Here is a 20826-nt window from a genome sequence, read left to right on the forward strand (position 1 = left end):
CACTAAAGCCAATTAAATGATTCCCGGTACCTGCAGCCTTCTCGCTGTTAGCACGACTCATTGAGTTCTCTCCCAAGAGGGAAGTGATGTCTTCTCCAAATATTCTGAGGCAATTTTCAATGAGAAATGCGACAAGAGAAATCTGTAACACAAAAAGACAAAAATGGGGTGCTGTCTTTCATAGGGCATAGTGATAAATCACATTTTGTATATAGACCTTGGATCTAAGAAAAAATGTGAAAGACTTCCCAGAAAAATTCAGAGTTGAGAAAAATACAGAGAGACCAGGAGCGCCTGGGTGGCTCAGTCAGTTAAGCGTCTGCCTTCGGCTCAGGTCATGATCCCAGGGTGCTGGGATCAGCCCTACATCGGGCTCCCTGCTCAGCGGGAAGCCTGCTTCTCCCTCTCCCACTTCCCCGGCTTGTGTTCCCTCTCTCGCTGTGTCTCTCTCTGTCAAGTAAATAAATAAAAGCTTAAAAAAAAACAAAAAACAAAAAACATAGAGACCAGAGTTCTCTAAGAAATAACTTCGAAAGAGTGATACTTTCCTGTGTACTTTGGGTACACATTTTAAAATACTGCTCATCAGTGGGCTAAAGTTATAATGCGTGGCCTAGTTTAATAGCTAACATTTTGGGATCAGTGGTGACGTCTTGAAGCCTAGGATACATTTCGGGGCCCCTCAGTTGAGCGTCTGACTCTTGATTTCGGCTCAGATCACGATCTCATGGTGGTGAGATCCAGCCCCACTTGGAGCCAACTTTGGGCTCCGTGCTCAGCGGGGAATCGGCTTGGGCTTCTCCCTCTCCCTCTCCCTCTCCCTCTTCTTCTGCCCCTGCCCCGCTCACGCTCTCTCTTTCCCTCTCTCAAATAAATACATATCAAAAGATAAATAAAACTAGGATCATTTTCAAAGTAGCCTACCTTAGTAAAGTTTACTTAGTTTTTGTTTTTACATTTTGTTTCCAGTTTTATTGAGCTGTAACTGATGTATAACATCTTATTAAACTTTATAAAGTATGAACAAAAACTTAAGAAAACCATTTCTTAACTGAAGAAGTATCTCAAAGTTGGGAAGCAGAGATTTTTGTGGGGTTGTGAGGGAAAACCCACACAACTGGAGAGAAAACGTATCTGTCTGTCTAACTTCAGTCCCTTCTCATGCATTGCTTTGCCTCATGCTGGCTCTCTGTGTGCGCTTGGGGAAGACCTGTCATCTTGTTAGGATGTTCTGGAATCTTTTGCTAGTTTCCGTATGACGTAGCAGAGGTGAAATAGTAGCCGAGTACTTTTCTAGATGAGCCACAATTTGCAGAGGAAAGCCAATGTGTTTGGAGCCATGGGAGCTCATATTGCCCAAGCCACCTAGGATGCGCCAGTCATGAGCAGAGGAGCTGACTGTTGTCGCCATTGTGTAGCGAGGAAACCATGGCTTTACCCAAGGTTACAAGTCCCTCAGGGATTAGACTGAGAGTTGAACCCTGACTGGTAAAGCTCCAAAGCCCAGGTTCTTTTCTATCGTATCACACGACTCTTCTGTCTCTCGTTTAGTCAGTCTAGTGTTTAGTCTCCTGGAGGGGGAAGAAGTGACTCGACTGCTCCGAGTTTCCCGTTTAACGACACCCCTTCCCAGACCCCAGCAGAGTAGGAAAAAGAACTCTGCCACTCCACAGGGGCCTAATGAAAATGTGCACTCCACAAAGTTCCATCTGTCAGAGTTACTACTGCACATGTCCGGTTCAAAGTAGGGATTCTACCCCTGGGGGACAAAAATGAGAGCTCTCATTACCTTTTTTATCAAGTTGTCTTCCAATTCCAAGCTGCCCGATTTAGGTGGGCAAAGAAGGCTTGGAGCTATACATGCTGATAAATTATAAGCTGTCATCTGATTGGATGAGGAATGTTGCTCAATGTTGTATAACACTCCAAAAAGGTATCGCAAGAGAACAACATTTGCTCTTGGCAGCTGCGCTAAAAGCCTAAGGTCAGAAAAATACACTTTTAAATTAGGCAAGTGATTCCACTTAGGAGGTTGGAAATACTGAGACAGGGAACAGGATAGATCCTTGTGTATCTAGCACACAACCCGCTGTAGCAGAGTTCCAGGCATGAATGTATACAAAATTGTTGCACTGAATTCAGTTCCTGAGCCAGATAAACACTTCTCTGGTTAGTTAAATGTTTGACAGACTCTTAAGGTCATAGCCCTGGCAGTCGATGCTCTTGCATCTGTCCTGGACCAGGGGATGTCGTCTACCAGTTTCATGGATCCAGAAGGTGTAAAACGGCCAAGGATTCCACATTAATAACATCAGGAGAAGAACAATAAGAGCCCTAAAGCGTGCCTCTATTCTGAAGCTGACCCCCATGGGTGTGAAGAATTGAAACTCTCTGGAATCGGTCATGATTTTAGTGGGCAAAGCTGCAAAACGTAAGCCAATGTTCTCCTAATAGGATGTTGGCTGTATTTCTGAGATGTGACCAGAGTAGAGTAATTATTGCATCATTACCTCTGGGCTGCAGTTATCTTCTCCTCTTCGTTCCCTTGATCAATAACACCGAGCCATTTGTCATAGAGATCGGTTAACAATACACTTCCTGGGATATTTCTAAGAAAATCCTTATGGAGATAAAAAAATATGTATATATATTATAGAAAATATGTATTGGAAATATTACAGAGAAAATATGTAGTTAAAAAATTCAGTTCAGCCCCCACTTCCTTCACAGATAGCCAAACTGTGACCCACACGGAGCTCGCCTCTGACTCTCCGTTGACTGGCACACGCAGGAGCAGGTGCTTGGATTTTCTCCCGCTAAAACTTAGAGGCAGAAAAGCAGAGCTTAGGCTGTGGTGGAAATGAACATAAAGCTCCCTTCTATCATCTGGAACTTATTTTTTGTGTGTGCTTTTTTTGCAAAGTACCACAAACTGACAGGGTCTGGCTATAGACCATGCTAAATCCTATTAGCTTCTTGGACAGAAACACACATATCCATGTTGCTTGTTTTAAACACAGTGCTAGCTCTTAATTCTAGCAAGAAAAGTTCTGAAACAATCAAAACACAAACAGGTGGGCTCTTGCACACATATTAGGAAAGAACTAGGTCTTCTCACTCGGGGTATGTGTGCTCCCTGGAAGAAAGCTTCTCTCATAATTGCTTCATTCTTCCTTTTCTTAGCTTCCTTTTCTTAGCGAGAGTCTACTGGCAGACTCACTGTGGTCCTGAGGATAGATTCATTTCTAGTCTAGGCCAATTCTCCAGTTAGTTTGACATGATATTATCAAGGCCAAGATAGCAGAGACTGATTCTCCACCAAGATCAGTCAACTTCAGGAAGAGAAAACTTTAGAAATGTCTAAACACTATACCCACAAGTGCTCACCCTCTTCCTAGTCGGTGCTTATCACACGGAATCAGGAAAGAACCTACTCACTCTTGCTAGAAAATCGATTCCATGTGTGCACCTTACAGAGGGCAACACCCATCTTGCTACCTAGTGTATCATCATTCTTCTCCTGTCTCCTGATGCCTATATGTATATTACTACTGGATATCACTATGGCCCCAGTGTAAGAGTGGTTACCTAAGTCATTTCTGGACTTTGCTATTTATCACATCTTCGAACATTCATGGGGGACAAGGGAAGACCAAATGTGACTGAGATTCTAAGACTGTACTCATTACTACATTAACATAGGGTTGTTCAGAGTTGGTAATAAGTGCCAAGGTGGATGGATTAAATTCTTTCCCTGTTCTATTTCTTGTGGAAACTTTGCCTTCATTAGGAGGGTGGTGAGGATGTTTGCTTTGGTAAACCACTGTTTATGTATGTGTCAGTGCGTATTTTGAAATTTATTATCATGACTCGTAGTCATTTCAGTATTAGTATTTTGCATGGAGTCTTCAGGAGTGAAGGTGGGGAGGGCGGTGTGTGGTGAAAACAGAAAGTATTACTAACATATGGGGCTTTTAACTCCTAAAGTAGCTTCCTTAAATTTTGAATTTGTCAAGCGTTTTTCAGTTTGTCAGGTTCTTAATCTATTATGCCCATTATGGTCCTTGAGCAGTCATGATGAAGGACACCAATCATAGCTTCAGTTACTCATGTGTGCATAATGCTAGAACCTTCCCTACCTTTAAGACGGATGCGACCACATGAACAGATTCGTTGTACGGGTTCACTTTGACCCCAGAATTGAGTTTGTCCTTGAGGATTCTGCAGGATTTTATATTGGCTGATTTGCTGAAGATGCCTTCTGTGAGTGGCCCTCTTCGATTAAGAAAGGAAAGCATACCCTGTAGGAAGAAAAGAAAAGTATATGGCATCTCATATCCACAAACGCAGAGCACAAGCTTGCCTCCGTTTTGAAAGAGGAGGGGAATGTCATGGCACACTGTTTTAGAGCAGGAAGGACGAAAGTCAATTTAGATTGGTTTTTTTTTCAGTGTCTCTCTCTATACTTTCTACCCAAATATCCATTTTACAGTCATACACTGAAACATTTTAAACACTTCTTTTAATCAGATTTTCCTTTCCATTGAGTTTACACTTTTAAGTCAAACTTCTCTGCTTCAAGGCCTTTGCGGAATCACCGTCTGTTTCCTACTTTACCATTCTTTTCTCATTATTCCCTTACCTAGATGCTCTTCCCCAAGTAGGGAAGTCGATTTAGGAAATACTCATTTCCCATTTGTTTATTTCTCTTTAAGTGCCTGTATACTCCATTCCTACTTGTTCTATTTCCTTCCCTCTTTTAAAGTCAGGCTCAAAAACTCTCTTGTCCTTCTCTGATTACCCTCCCTTCTCATGAGTCTTTCATTGTCTTTTGCTCTATGTTCATGTCCTCTCCCTGCTGTGTAGAAAGTTAATGAGGGCTGCACTCAGGGAATCCAACGGATCTGAAGTCTATTATGCTACGTATCTATTGTGTGAGCTGGGGCACATACATACTGTACTGAGGCTTTTCTGATTCGTTTGGGAAGTGCGGAGGATGATAATCCTAGCTAGCCCCTAAATTTGCTGTGATGCAAGGAACTGGGGGAGTAGCTAGCAGGTAACATGCTAGCTAATATGATACATTTCTTCATGTCTAGCAGAACGTTCCCTCCATCCCGTACCGTGCTTGCAGAGACACCGAATACTCAGTGAATGTCAACACTGACAATTCACTATAGCAGTTTGAGATAACACAGGCCAAACTCTGGGGCTTTCATGTGACATACTCTGTTAGGATTAACAGATTCCTATTTGCCAGAGGATGAGTCTATGCTCGTGTCAGATGTTTGCAGTTGTTAGACTGAGTAGACTCCGCTGAAGGAGACTTGAGACTAATGTGAGTTCAGGAAGGCAATGAAGGGAGAGTGTGAAGCTGAGCTGGACTCTCAGAGACTCACATACACAGCGTCCAGTTTGACTGATCTGAACAGGCCTCCGTGGGTCTTTGTGGAAACAAGACACAAGTGGAATGGACAACAATGTCTTTTCCTGTTGTATTTGCCTCATGACTCTGCTGGACCTAAATCAGATTCTGTTCTTTGCAATAACAGTAACAGAGCTTCTCAGCCAAAGCCAGGGGCTGTCTAATGACTTCTCCATTTGGGGATAGATTTGGTTGAGGACGCTTGGCCTCTCAGAGTTTCCCCTCCTCAGGAGGGCTACAGAAGACCAAAATGAGATGACCTACCAGAATTGGGAAGGCCAGGTTGTCTTTATCACACACATCCGTGAGGGAAACTCCAAAGAGCTGTCCTGGCTTTGCGGAAGGTGGGGCTGTGCCCTGGTTGTCCTGGCAAGTGCTGCAAGCCCGACCAAAGGCCCTGTCTCCGAAAGAACGGCTTTTCACTGTCTTCTGGCCGGAGTCTAAGGAAGAAGTGAGAGTACTAGTAGTAGTAGTTGTTGTTTAATACGCTGAACCTTCTTTTTCCTTCTTTTTTTTTTTTAAAGATTTTATTTATTTTTTGACAGAGAGAGAGAGACAGCGAGAGAGGGAACACAAGCAGGGGGAGGGGGAGAGGGAGAAGCAGGCTTCCCTCGGAGCAGGGAGCCCGATGCGGGGCTCGATCCCAGGACCCCGGGATCATGACCTGAGCTGAAGGCAGACGCTTAACGACTGAGCCACCCACGTGCCCCAGACTCATCTTAATTCCTGATGACTTGTATTTTCCTAAAGGTTTCCTCAAAGCAATGTGGTAAGCATCATAAAACCAAGAAATGTCAAAAACATGTAGGGATTGATGATACGTGTCTCCAGGTTCTGAATCGAAAGTCTACCTTCTAAGGTGGACTGCTGCCAGTTAGCTGTGATTAGCTAGGCTCAAATCATACTAGCTCTAGTCTCAGGGGCACTTCTCCTAGTCCTATTAATGGCTTTTTTTGGATTACATCCATCATCTTATTTAATCTACACAACAATTCTAAGATTTAGACCTTATTTTTATCCACATTTTAGAGATGAATAAACTGATGCTGAGCTAGAATAACTGGCCAAAGATAATATAGCTGGTAAATGGGGGCACAGGACTTTACACTCTGGAGAGGTTGTTTGACATCAAGTCAAGTCCTTTTCTCTCAATGATGCCAGTTCTTTTCAACCTGTTCCAAAGGGCACTGGAATCCTGTGGTGCCTCAAGAGCCCCTGAGCGAAAAGAGGAGGGAGGAGAAGAAAAGCCCCTTGCTCTGGCTTCAACCAGAGCACATCTAATATACATAAATATATACATTATGTTTATATATTTATATAGTATAAGTATCTAATGATATATCATATATATAACTACATACATATGTATGATGTTATATATATATATATATAGCACCCGTTTAGAATTTTGTTAGAAAATATTCCCAGACACTGTAGCATACCATGATGAGTCCTAATGCCGTTATGATCTGCACTAGAAACTTCTTGAAGTCAGAGACCTCATCTTATCCTTTCTTTGGTCTCACAACAGTGTGGAACCTCCCTTGACCTGTGAGCCAGCCTTCGGAACAAGGAGCAGATGGAAATCATTGCCCTGGCGATGCTCTGGGCTCCAGAAGAGCGCTGTCTAAGCATCTCCCATGACCCCTGGCAACCTTGCTGTCTGCTTCTCACTAAAGCCAATTAAATGATTCCCGGTACCTGCAGCCTTCTCGCTGTTAGCACGACTCATTGAGTTCTCTCCCAAGAGGGAAGTGATGTCTTCTCCAAATATTCTGAGGCAATTTTCAATGAGAAATGCGACAAGAGAAATCTGTAACACAAAAAGACAAAAATGGGGTGCTGTCTTTCATAGGGCATAGTGATAAATCACATTTTGTATATAGACCTTGGATCTAAGAAAAAATGTGAAAGACTTCCCAGAAAAATTCAGAGTTGAGAAAAATACAGAGAGACCAGGAGCGCCTGGGTGGCTCAGTCAGTTAAGCGTCTGCCTTCGGCTCAGGTCATGATCCCAGGGTGCTGGGATCAGCCCTACATCGGGCTCCCTGCTCAGCGGGAAGCCTGCTTCTCCCTCTCCCACTTCCCCGGCTTGTGTTCCCTCTCTCGCTGTGTCTCTCTCTGTCAAGTAAATAAATAAAAGCTTAAAAAAAAACAAAAAACAAAAAACATAGAGACCAGAGTTCTCTAAGAAATAACTTCGAAAGAGTGATACTTTCCTGTGTACTTTGGGTACACATTTTAAAATACTGCTCATCAGTGGGCTAAAGTTATAATGCGTGGCCTAGTTTAATAGCTAACATTTTGGGATCAGTGGTGACGTCTTGAAGCCTAGGATACATTTCGGGGCCCCTCAGTTGAGCGTCTGACTCTTGATTTCGGCTCAGATCACGATCTCATGGTGGTGAGATCCAGCCCCACTTGGAGCCAACTTTGGGCTCCGTGCTCAGCGGGGAATCGGCTTGGGCTTCTCCCTCTCCCTCTCCCTCTCCCTCTTCTTCTGCCCCTGCCCCGCTCACGCTCTCTCTTTCCCTCTCTCAAATAAATACATATCAAAAGATAAATAAAACTAGGATCATTTTCAAAGTAGCCTACCTTAGTAAAGTTTACTTAGTTTTTGTTTTTACATTTTGTTTCCAGTTTTATTGAGCTGTAACTGATGTATAACATCTTATTAAACTTTATAAAGTATGAACAAAAACTTAAGAAAACCATTTCTTAACTGAAGAAGTATCTCAAAGTTGGGAAGCAGAGATTTTTGTGGGGTTGTGAGGGAAAACCCACACAACTGGAGAGAAAACGTATCTGTCTGTCTAACTTCAGTCCCTTCTCATGCATTGCTTTGCCTCATGCTGGCTCTCTGTGTGCGCTTGGGGAAGACCTGTCATCTTGTTAGGATGTTCTGGAATCTTTTGCTAGTTTCCGTATGACGTAGCAGAGGTGAAATAGTAGCCGAGTACTTTTCTAGATGAGCCACAATTTGCAGAGGAAAGCCAATGTGTTTGGAGCCATGGGAGCTCATATTGCCCAAGCCACCTAGGATGCGCCAGTCATGAGCAGAGGAGCTGACTGTTGTCGCCATTGTGTAGCGAGGAAACCATGGCTTTACCCAAGGTTACAAGTCCCTCAGGGATTAGACTGAGAGTTGAACCCTGACTGGTAAAGCTCCAAAGCCCAGGTTCTTTTCTATCGTATCACACGACTCTTCTGTCTCTCGTTTAGTCAGTCTAGTGTTTAGTCTCCTGGAGGGGGAAGAAGTGACTCGACTGCTCCGAGTTTCCCGTTTAACGACACCCCTTCCCAGACCCCAGCAGAGTAGGAAAAAGAACTCTGCCACTCCACAGGGGCCTAATGAAAATGTGCACTCCACAAAGTTCCATCTGTCAGAGTTACTACTGCACATGTCCGGTTCAAAGTAGGGATTCTACCCCTGGGGGACAAAAATGAGAGCTCTCATTACCTTTTTTATCAAGTTGTCTTCCAATTCCAAGCTGCCCGATTTAGGTGGGCAAAGAAGGCTTGGAGCTATACATGCTGATAAATTATAAGCTGTCATCTGATTGGATGAGGAATGTTGCTCAATGTTGTATAACACTCCAAAAAGGTATCGCAAGAGAACAACATTTGCTCTTGGCAGCTGGGCTAAAAGCCTAAGGTCAGAAAAATACACTTTTAAATTAGGCAAGTGATTCCACTTAGGAGGTTGGAAATACTGAGACAGGGAACAGGATAGATCCTTGTGTATCTAGCACACAACCCGCTGTAGCAGAGTTCCAGGCATGAATGTATACAAAATTGTTGCACTGAATTCAGTTCCTGAGCCAGATAAACACTTCTCTGGTTAGTTAAATGTTTGACAGACTCTTAAGGTCATAGCCCTGGCAGTCGATGCTCTTGCATCTGTCCTGGACCAGGGGATGTCGTCTACCAGTTTCATGGATCCAGAAGGTGTAAAACGGCCAAGGATTCCACATTAATAACATCAGGAGAAGAACAATAAGAGCCCTAAAGCGTGCCTCTATTCTGAAGCTGACCCCCATGGGTGTGAAGAATTGAAACTCTCTGGAATCGGTCATGATTTTAGTGGGCAAAGCTGCAAAACGTAAGCCAATGTTCTCCTAATAGGATGTTGGCTGTATTTCTGAGATGTGACCAGAGTAGAGTAATTATTGCATCATTACCTCTGGGCTGCAGTTATCTTCTCCTCTTCGTTCCCTTGATCAATAACACCGAGCCATTTGTCATAGAGATCGGTTAACAATACACTTCCTGGGATATTTCTAAGAAAATCCTTATGGAGATAAAAAAATATGTATATATATTATAGAAAATATGTATTGGAAATATTACAGAGAAAATATGTAGTTAAAAAATTCAGTTCAGCCCCCACTTCCTTCACAGATAGCCAAACTGTGACCCACACGGAGCTCGCCTCTGACTCTCCGTTGACTGGCACACGCAGGAGCAGGTGCTTGGATTTTCTCCCGCTAAAACTTAGAGGCAGAAAAGCAGAGCTTAGGCTGTGGTGGAAATGAACATAAAGCTCCCTTCTATCATCTGGAACTTATTTTTTGTGTGTGCTTTTTTTGCAAAGTACCACAAACTGACAGGGTCTGGCTATAGACCATGCTAAATCCTATTAGCTTCTTGGACAGAAACACACATATCCATGTTGCTTGTTTTAAACACAGTGCTAGCTCTTAATTCTAGCAAGAAAAGTTCTGAAACAATCAAAACACAAACAGGTGGGCTCTTGCACACATATTAGGAAAGAACTAGGTCTTCTCACTCGGGGTATGTGTGCTCCCTGGAAGAAAGCTTCTCTCATAATTGCTTCATTCTTCCTTTTCTTAGCTTCCTTTTCTTAGCGAGAGTCTACTGGCAGACTCACTGTGGTCCTGAGGATAGATTCATTTCTAGTCTAGGCCAATTCTCCAGTTAGTTTGACATGATATTATCAAGGCCAAGATAGCAGAGACTGATTCTCCACCAAGATCAGTCAACTTCAGGAAGAGAAAACTTTAGAAATGTCTAAACACTATACCCACAAGTGCTCACCCTCTTCCTAGTCGGTGCTTATCACACGGAATCAGGAAAGAACCTACTCACTCTTGCTAGAAAATCGATTCCATGTGTGCACCTTACAGAGGGCAACACCCATCTTGCTACCTAGTGTATCATCATTCTTCTCCTGTCTCCTGATGCCTATATGTATATTACTACTGGATATCACTATGGCCCCAGTGTAAGAGTGGTTACCTAAGTCATTTCTGGACTTTGCTATTTATCACATCTTCGAACATTCATGGGGGACAAGGGAAGACCAAATGTGACTGAGATTCTAAGACTGTACTCATTACTACATTAACATAGGGTTGTTCAGAGTTGGTAATAAGTGCCAAGGTGGATGGATTAAATTCTTTCCCTGTTCTATTTCTTGTGGAAACTTTGCCTTCATTAGGAGGGTGGTGAGGATGTTTGCTTTGGTAAACCACTGTTTATGTATGTGTCAGTGCGTATTTTGAAATTTATTATCATGACTCGTAGTCATTTCAGTATTAGTATTTTGCATGGAGTCTTCAGGAGTGAAGGTGGGGAGGGCGGTGTGTGGTGAAAACAGAAAGTATTACTAACATATGGGGCTTTTAACTCCTAAAGTAGCTTCCTTAAATTTTGAATTTGTCAAGCGTTTTTCAGTTTGTCAGGTTCTTAATCTATTATGCCCATTATGGTCCTTGAGCAGTCATGATGAAGGACACCAATCATAGCTTCAGTTACTCATGTGTGCATAATGCTAGAACCTTCCCTACCTTTAAGACGGATGCGACCACATGAACAGATTCGTTGTACGGGTTCACTTTGACCCCAGAATTGAGTTTGTCCTTGAGGATTCTGCAGGATTTTATATTGGCTGATTTGCTGAAGATGCCTTCTGTGAGTGGCCCTCTTCGATTAAGAAAGGAAAGCATACCCTGTAGGAAGAAAAGAAAAGTATATGGCATCTCATATCCACAAACGCAGAGCACAAGCTTGCCTCCGTTTTGAAAGAGGAGGGGAATGTCATGGCACACTGTTTTAGAGCAGGAAGGACGAAAGTCAATTTAGATTGGTTTTTTTTTCAGTGTCTCTCTCTATACTTTCTACCCAAATATCCATTTTACAGTCATACACTGAAACATTTTAAACACTTCTTTTAATCAGATTTTCCTTTCCATTGAGTTTACACTTTTAAGTCAAACTTCTCTGCTTCAAGGCCTTTGCGGAATCACCGTCTGTTTCCTACTTTACCATTCTTTTCTCATTATTCCCTTACCTAGATGCTCTTCCCCAAGTAGGGAAGTCGATTTAGGAAATACTCATTTCCCATTTGTTTATTTCTCTTTAAGTGCCTGTATACTCCATTCCTACTTGTTCTATTTCCTTCCCTCTTTTAAAGTCAGGCTCAAAAACTCTCTTGTCCTTCTCTGATTACCCTCCCTTCTCATGAGTCTTTCATTGTCTTTTGCTCTATGTTCATGTCCTCTCCCTGCTGTGTAGAAAGTTAATGAGGGCTGCACTCAGGGAATCCAACGGATCTGAAGTCTATTATGCTACGTATCTATTGTGTGAGCTGGGGCACATACATACTGTACTGAGGCTTTTCTGATTCGTTTGGGAAGTGCGGAGGATGATAATCCTAGCTAGCCCCTAAATTTGCTGTGATGCAAGGAACTGGGGGAGTAGCTAGCAGGTAACATGCTAGCTAATATGATACATTTCTTCATGTCTAGCAGAACGTTCCCTCCATCCCGTACCGTGCTTGCAGAGACACCGAATACTCAGTGAATGTCAACACTGACAATTCACTATAGCAGTTTGAGATAACACAGGCCAAACTCTGGGGCTTTCATGTGACATACTCTGTTAGGATTAACAGATTCCTATTTGCCAGAGGATGAGTCTATGCTCGTGTCAGATGTTTGCAGTTGTTAGACTGAGTAGACTCCGCTGAAGGAGACTTGAGACTAATGTGAGTTCAGGAAGGCAATGAAGGGAGAGTGTGAAGCTGAGCTGGACTCTCAGAGACTCACATACACAGCGTCCAGTTTGACTGATCTGAACAGGCCTCCGTGGGTCTTTGTGGAAACAAGACACAAGTGGAATGGACAACAATGTCTTTTCCTGTTGTATTTGCCTCATGACTCTGCTGGACCTAAATCAGATTCTGTTCTTTGCAATAACAGTAACAGAGCTTCTCAGCCAAAGCCAGGGGCTGTCTAATGACTTCTCCATTTGGGGATAGATTTGGTTGAGGACGCTTGGCCTCTCAGAGTTTCCCCTCCTCAGGAGGGCTACAGAAGACCAAAATGAGATGACCTACCAGAATTGGGAAGGCCAGGTTGTCTTTATCACACACATCCGTGAGGGAAACTCCAAAGAGCTGTCCTGGCTTTGCGGAAGGTGGGGCTGTGCCCTGGTTGTCCTGGCAAGTGCTGCAAGCCCGACCAAAGGCCCTGTCTCCGAAAGAACGGCTTTTCACTGTCTTCTGGCCGGAGTCTAAGGAAGAAGTGAGAGTACTAGTAGTAGTAGTTGTTGTTTAATACGCTGAACCTTCTTTTTCCTTCTTTTTTTTTTTTAAAGATTTTATTTATTTTTTGACAGAGAGAGAGAGACAGCGAGAGAGGGAACACAAGCAGGGGGAGGGGGAGAGGGAGAAGCAGGCTTCCCTCGGAGCAGGGAGCCCGATGCGGGGCTCGATCCCAGGACCCCGGGATCATGACCTGAGCTGAAGGCAGACGCTTAACGACTGAGCCACCCACGTGCCCCAGACTCATCTTAATTCCTGATGACTTGTATTTTCCTAAAGGTTTCCTCAAAGCAATGTGGTAAGCATCATAAAACCAAGAAATGTCAAAAACATGTAGGGATTGATGATACGTGTCTCCAGGTTCTGAATCGAAAGTCTACCTTCTAAGGTGGACTGCTGCCAGTTAGCTGTGATTAGCTAGGCTCAAATCATACTAGCTCTAGTCTCAGGGGCACTTCTCCTAGTCCTATTAATGGCTTTTTTTGGATTACATCCATCATCTTATTTAATCTACACAACAATTCTAAGATTTAGACCTTATTTTTATCCACATTTTAGAGATGAATAAACTGATGCTGAGCTAGAATAACTGGCCAAAGATAATATAGCTGGTAAATGGGGGCACAGGACTTTACACTCTGGAGAGGTTGTTTGACATCAAGTCAAGTCCTTTTCTCTCAATGATGCCAGTTCTTTTCAACCTGTTCCAAAGGGCACTGGAATCCTGTGGTGCCTCAAGAGCCCCTGAGCGAAAAGAGGAGGGAGGAGAAGAAAAGCCCCTTGCTCTGGCTTCAACCAGAGCACATCTAATATACATAAATATATACATTATGTTTATATATTTATATAGTATAAGTATCTAATGATATATCATATATATAACTACATACATATGTATGATGTTATATATATATATATATAGCACCCGTTTAGAATTTTGTTAGAAAATATTCCCAGACACTGTAGCATACCATGATGAGTCCTAATGCCGTTATGATCTGCACTAGAAACTTCTTGAAGTCAGAGACCTCATCTTATCCTTTCTTTGGTCTCACAACAGTGTGGAACCTCCCTTGACCTGTGAGCCAGCCTTCGGAACAAGGAGCAGATGGAAATCATTGCCCTGGCGATGCTCTGGGCTCCAGAAGAGCGCTGTCTAAGCATCTCCCATGACCCCTGGCAACCTTGCTGTCTGCTTCTCACTAAAGCCAATTAAATGATTCCCGGTACCTGCAGCCTTCTCGCTGTTAGCACGACTCATTGAGTTCTCTCCCAAGAGGGAAGTGATGTCTTCTCCAAATATTCTGAGGCAATTTTCAATGAGAAATGCGACAAGAGAAATCTGTAACACAAAAAGACAAAAATGGGGTGCTGTCTTTCATAGGGCATAGTGATAAATCACATTTTGTATATAGACCTTGGATCTAAGAAAAAATGTGAAAGACTTCCCAGAAAAATTCAGAGTTGAGAAAAATACAGAGAGACCAGGAGCGCCTGGGTGGCTCAGTCAGTTAAGCGTCTGCCTTCGGCTCAGGTCATGATCCCAGGGTGCTGGGATCAGCCCTACATCGGGCTCCCTGCTCAGCGGGAAGCCTGCTTCTCCCTCTCCCACTTCCCCGGCTTGTGTTCCCTCTCTCGCTGTGTCTCTCTCTGTCAAGTAAATAAATAAAAGCTTAAAAAAAAACAAAAAACAAAAAACATAGAGACCAGAGTTCTCTAAGAAATAACTTCGAAAGAGTGATACTTTCCTGTGTACTTTGGGTACACATTTTAAAATACTGCTCATCAGTGGGCTAAAGTTATAATGCGTGGCCTAGTTTAATAGCTAACATTTTGGGATCAGTGGTGACGTCTTGAAGCCTAGGATACATTTCGGGGCCCCTCAGTTGAGCGTCTGACTCTTGATTTCGGCTCAGATCACGATCTCATGGTGGTGAGATCCAGCCCCACTTGGAGCCAACTTTGGGCTCCGTGCTCAGCGGGGAATCGGCTTGGGCTTCTCCCTCTCCCTCTCCCTCTCCCTCTTCTTCTGCCCCTGCCCCGCTCACGCTCTCTCTTTCCCTCTCTCAAATAAATACATATCAAAAGATAAATAAAACTAGGATCATTTTCAAAGTAGCCTACCTTAGTAAAGTTTACTTAGTTTTTGTTTTTACATTTTGTTTCCAGTTTTATTGAGCTGTAACTGATGTATAACATCTTATTAAACTTTATAAAGTATGAACAAAAACTTAAGAAAACCATTTCTTAACTGAAGAAGTATCTCAAAGTTGGGAAGCAGAGATTTTTGTGGGGTTGTGAGGGAAAACCCACACAGCTGGAGAGAAAACGTATCTGTCTGTCTAACTTCAGTCCCTTCTCATGCATTGCTTTGCCTCATGCTGGCTCTCTGTGTGCGCTTGGGGAAGACCTGTCATCTTGTTAGGATGTTCTGGAATCTTTTGCTAGTTTCCGTATGACGTAGCAGAGGTGAAATAGTAGCCGAGTACTTTTCTAGATGAGCCACAATTTGCAGAGGAAAGCCAATGTGTTTGGAGCCATGGGAGCTCATATTGCCCAAGCCACCTAGGATGCGCCAGTCATGAGCAGAGGAGCTGACTGTTGTCGCCATTGTGTAGCGAGGAAACCATGGCTTTACCCAAGGTTACAAGTCCCTCAGGGATTAGACTGAGAGTTGAACCCTGACTGGTAAAGCTCCAAAGCCCAGGTTCTTTTCTATCGTATCACACGACTCTTCTGTCTCTCGTTTAGTCAGTCTAGTGTTTAGTCTCCTGGAGGGGGAAGAAGTGACTCGACTGCTCCGAGTTTCCCGTTTAACGACACCCCTTCCCAGACCCCAGCAGAGTAGGAAAAAGAACTCTGCCACTCCACAGGGGCCTAATGAAAATGTGCACTCCACAAAGTTCCATCTGTCAGAGTTACTACTGCACATGTCCGGTTCAAAGTAGGGATTCTACCCCTGGGGGACAAAAATGAGAGCTCTCATTACCTTTTTTATCAAGTTGTCTTCCAATTCCAAGCTGCCCGATTTAGGTGGGCAAAGAAGGCTTGGAGCTATACATGCTGATAAATTATAAGCTGTCATCTGATTGGATGAGGAATGTTGCTCAATGTTGTATAACACTCCAAAAAGGTATCGCAAGAGAACAACATTTGCTCTTGGCAGCTGGGCTAAAAGCCTAAGGTCAGAAAAATACACTTTTAAATTAGGCAAGTGATTCCACTTAGGAGGTTGGAAATACTGAGACAGGGAACAGGATAGATCCTTGTGTATCTAGCACACAACCCGCTGTAGCAGAGTTCCAGGCATGAATGTATACAAAATTGTTGCACTGAATTCAGTTCCTGAGCCAGATAAACACTTCTCTGGTTAGTTAAATGTTTGACAGACTCTTAAGGTCATAGCCCTGGCAGTCGATGCTCTTGCATCTGTCCTGGACCAGGGGATGTCGTCTACCAGTTTCATGGATCCAGAAGGTGTAAAACGGCCAAGGATTCCACATTAATAACATCAGGAGAAGAACAATAAGAGCCCTAAAGCGTGCCTCTATTCTGAAGCTGACCCCCATGGGTGTGAAGAATTGAAACTCTCTGGAATCGGTCATGATTTTAGTGGGCAAAGCTGCAAAACGTAAGCCAATGTTCTCCTAATAGGATGTTGGCTGTATTTCTGAGATGTGACCAGAGTAGAGTAATTATTGCATCATTACCTCTGGGCTGCAGTTATCTTCTCCTCTTCGTTCCCTTGATCAATAACACCGAGCCATTTGTCATAGAGATCGGTTAACAATACACTTCCTGGGATATTTCTAAGAAAATCCTTATGGAGATAAAAAAATATGTATATATATTATAGAAAATATGTATTGGAAATATTACAGAGAAAATATGTAGTTAAAAAATTCAGTTCAGCCCCCACTTCCTTCACAGATAGCCAAACTGTGACCCACACGGAGCTCGCCTCTGACTCTCCGTTGACTGGCACACGCAGGAGCAGGTGCTTGGATTTTCTCCCGCTAAAACTTAGAGGCAGAAAAGCAGAGCTTAGGCTGTGGTGGAAATGAACATAAAGCTCCCTTCTATCATCTGGAACTTATTTTTTGTGTGTGCTTTTTTTGCAAAGTACCACAAACTGACAGGGTCTGGCTATAGACCATGCTAAATCCTATTAGCTTCTTGGACAGAAACACACATATCCATGTTGCTTGTTTTAAACACAGTGCTAGCTCTTAATTCTAGCAAGAAAAGTTCTGAAACAATCAAAACACAAACAGGTGGGCTCTTGCACACATATTAGGAAAGAACTAGGTCTTCTCACTCGGGGTATGTGTGCTCCCTGGAAGAAAGCTTCTCTCATAATTGCTTCATTCTTCCTTTTCTTAGCTTCCTTTTCTTAGCGAGAGTCTACTGGCAGACTCACTGTGGTCCTGAGGATAGATTCATTTCTAGTCTAGGCCAATTCTCCAGTTAGTTTGACATGATATTATCAAGGCCAAGATAGCAGAGACTGATTCTCCACCAAGATCAGTCAACTTCAGGAAGAGAAAACTTTAGAAATGTCTAAACACTATACCCACAAGTGCTCACCCTCTTCCTAGTCGGTGCTTATCACACGGAATCAGGAAAGAACCTACTCACTCTTGCTAGAAAATCGATTCCATGTGTGCACCTTACAGAGGGCAACACCCATCTTGCTACCTAGTGTATCATCATTCTTCTCCTGTCTCCTGATGCCTATATGTATATTACTACTGGATATCACTATGGCCCCAGTGTAAGAGTGGTTACCTAAGTCATTTCTGGACTTTGCTATTTATCACATCTTCGAACATTCATGGGGGACAAGGGAAGACCAAATGTGACTGAGATTCTAAGACTGTACTCATTACTACATTAACATAGGGTTGTTCAGAGTTGGTAATAAGTGCCAAGGTGGATGGATTAAATTCTTTCCCTGTTCTATTTCTTGTGGAAACTTTGCCTTCATTAGGAGGGTGGTGAGGATGTTTGCTTTGGTAAACCACTGTTTATGTATGTGTCAGTGCGTATTTTGAAATTTATTATCATGACTCGTAGTCATTTCAGTATTAGTATTTTGCATGGAGTCTTCAGGAGTGAAGGTGGGGAGGGCGGTGTGTGGTGAAAACAGAAAGTATTACTAACATATGGGGCTTTTAACTCCTAAAGTAGCTTCCTTAAATTTTGAATTTGTCAAGCGTTTTTCAGTTTGTCAGGTTCTTAATCTATTATGCCCATTATGGTCCTTGAGCAGTCATGATGAAGGACACCAATCATAGCTTCAGTTACTCATGTGTGCATAATGCTAGAACCTTCCCTACCTTTAAGACGGATGCGACCACATGAACAGATTCGTTGTACGGGTTCACTTTGACCCCAGAATTGAGTTTGTCCTTGAGGATTCTGCAGGATTTTATATTGGCTGATTTGCTGAAGATGCCTTCTGTGAGTGGCCCTCTTCGATTAAGAAAGGAAAGCATACCCTGTAGGAAGAAAAGAAAAGTATATGGCATCTCATATCCACAAACGCAGAGCACAAGCTTGCCTCCGTTTTGAAAGAGGAGGGGAATGTCATGGCACACTGTTTTAGAGCAGGAAGGACGAAAGTCAATTTAGATTGTTTTTTTTTTCAGTGTCTCTCTCTATACTTTCTACCCAAATATCCATTTTACAGTCATACACTGAAACATTTTAAACACTTCTTTTAATCAGATTTTCCTTTCCATTGAGTTTACACTTTTAAGTCAAACTTCTCTGCTTCAAGGCCTTTGCGGAATCACCGTCTGTTTCCTACTTTACCATTCTTTTCTCATTATTCCCTTACATAGATGCTCTTCCCCAAGTAGGGAAGTCGATTTAGGAAATACTCATTTCCCATTTGTTTATTTCTCTTTAAGTGCCTGTATACTCCATTCCTACTTGTTCTATTTCCTTCCCTCTTTTAAAGTCAGGCTCAAAAACTCTCTTGTCCTTCTCTGATTACCCTCCCTTCTCATGAGTCTTTCATTGTCTTTTGCTCTATGTTCATGTCCTCTCCCTGCTGTGTAGAAAGTTAATGAGGGCTGCACTCAGGGAATCCAACGGATCTGAAGTCTATTATGCTACGTATCTATTGTGTGAGCTGGGGCACATACATACTGTACTGAGGCTTTTCTGATTCGTTTGGGAAGTGCGGAGGATGATAATCCTAGCTAGCCCCTAAATTTGCTGTGATGCAAGGAACTGGGGGAGTAGCTAGCAGGTAACATGCTAGCTAATATGATACATTTCTTCATGTCTAGCAGAACGTTCCCTCCATCCCGTACCGTGCTTGCAGAGACACCGAATACTCAGTGAATGTCAACACTGACAATTCACTATAGCAGTTTGAGATAACACAGCCCAAACTCTGGGGCTTTCATGTGACATACTCTGTTAGGATTAACAGATTCCTATTTGCCAGAGGATGAGTCTATGCTCGTGTCAGATGTTTGCAGTTGTTAGACTGAGTAGACTCCGCTGAAGGAGACTTGAGACTAATGTGAGTTCAGGAAGGCAATGAAGGGAGAGTGTGAAGCTGAGCTGGACTCTCAGAGACTCACATACACAGCGTCCAGTTTGACTGATCTGAACAGGCCTCCGTGGGTCTTTGTGGAAACAAGACACAAGTGGAATGGACAACAATGTCTTTTCCTGTTGTATTTGCCTCATGACTCTGCTGGACCTAAATCAGATTCTGTTCTTTGCAATAACAGTAACAGAGCTTCTCAGCCAAAGCCAGGGGCTGTCTAATGACTTCTCCATTTGGGGATAGATTTGGTTGAGGACGCTTGGCCTCTCAGAGTTTCCCCTCCTCAGGAGGGCTATAGAAGACCAAAATGAGATGACCTACCAGAATTGGGAAGGCCAGGTTGTCTTTATCACACACATCCGTGAGGGAAACTCCAAAGAGCTGTCCTGGCTTTGCGGAAGGTGGGGCTGTGCCCTGGTTGTCCTGGCAAGTGCTGCAAGCCCGACCAAAGGCCCTGTCTCCGAAAGAACGGCTTTTCACTGTCTTCTGGCCGGAGTCTAAGGAAGAAGTGAGAGTACTAGTAGTAGTAGTTGTTGTTTAATACGCTGAACCTTCTTTTTCCTTCTTTTTTTTTTTTAAAGATTTTATTTATTTTTTGACAGAGAGAGAGAGACAGCGAGAGAGGGAACACAAGCAGGGGGAGGGGGAGAGGGAGAAGCAGGCTTCCCTCGGAGCAGGGAGCCCGATGCAGGGCTCGATCCCAGGACCCCGGGATCATGACCTGAGCTGAAGGCAGACGCTTAACGACTGAGCCACCCACGTGCCCCAGACTCATCTTAATTCCTGATGACTTGTATTTTCCTAAAGGTTTCCTCAAAGCAATGTGGTAAGCATCATAAAACCAAGAAATGTCAAAAACATGTAGGGATTGATGATACGTGTCTCCAGGTTCTGAATCGAAAGTCTACCTTCTAAGGTGGACTGCTGCCAGTTAGCTGTGATTAGCTAGGCTCAAATCATACTAGCTCTAGTCTCAGGGGCACTTCTCCTAGTCCTATTAATGGCTTTTTTTGGATTACATCCATCATCTAATTTAATCTACACAACAATTCTAAGATTTAGACCTTATTTTTATCCACATTTTAGAGATGAATAAACTGATGCTGAGCTAGAATAACTGGCCAAAGATAATATAGCTGGTAAATGGGGGCACAGGACTTTACACTCTGGAGAGGTTGTTTGACATCAAGTCAAGTCCTTTTCTCTCAATGATGCCAGTTCTTTTCAACCTGTTCCAAAGGGCACTGGAATCCTGTGGTGCCTCAA

This window comes from Halichoerus grypus, chromosome 3, assembly GCF_964656455.1.
Source record: "Halichoerus grypus chromosome 3, mHalGry1.hap1.1, whole genome shotgun sequence".
Lineage (NCBI taxonomy): Eukaryota > Metazoa > Chordata > Mammalia > Carnivora > Phocidae > Halichoerus > Halichoerus grypus.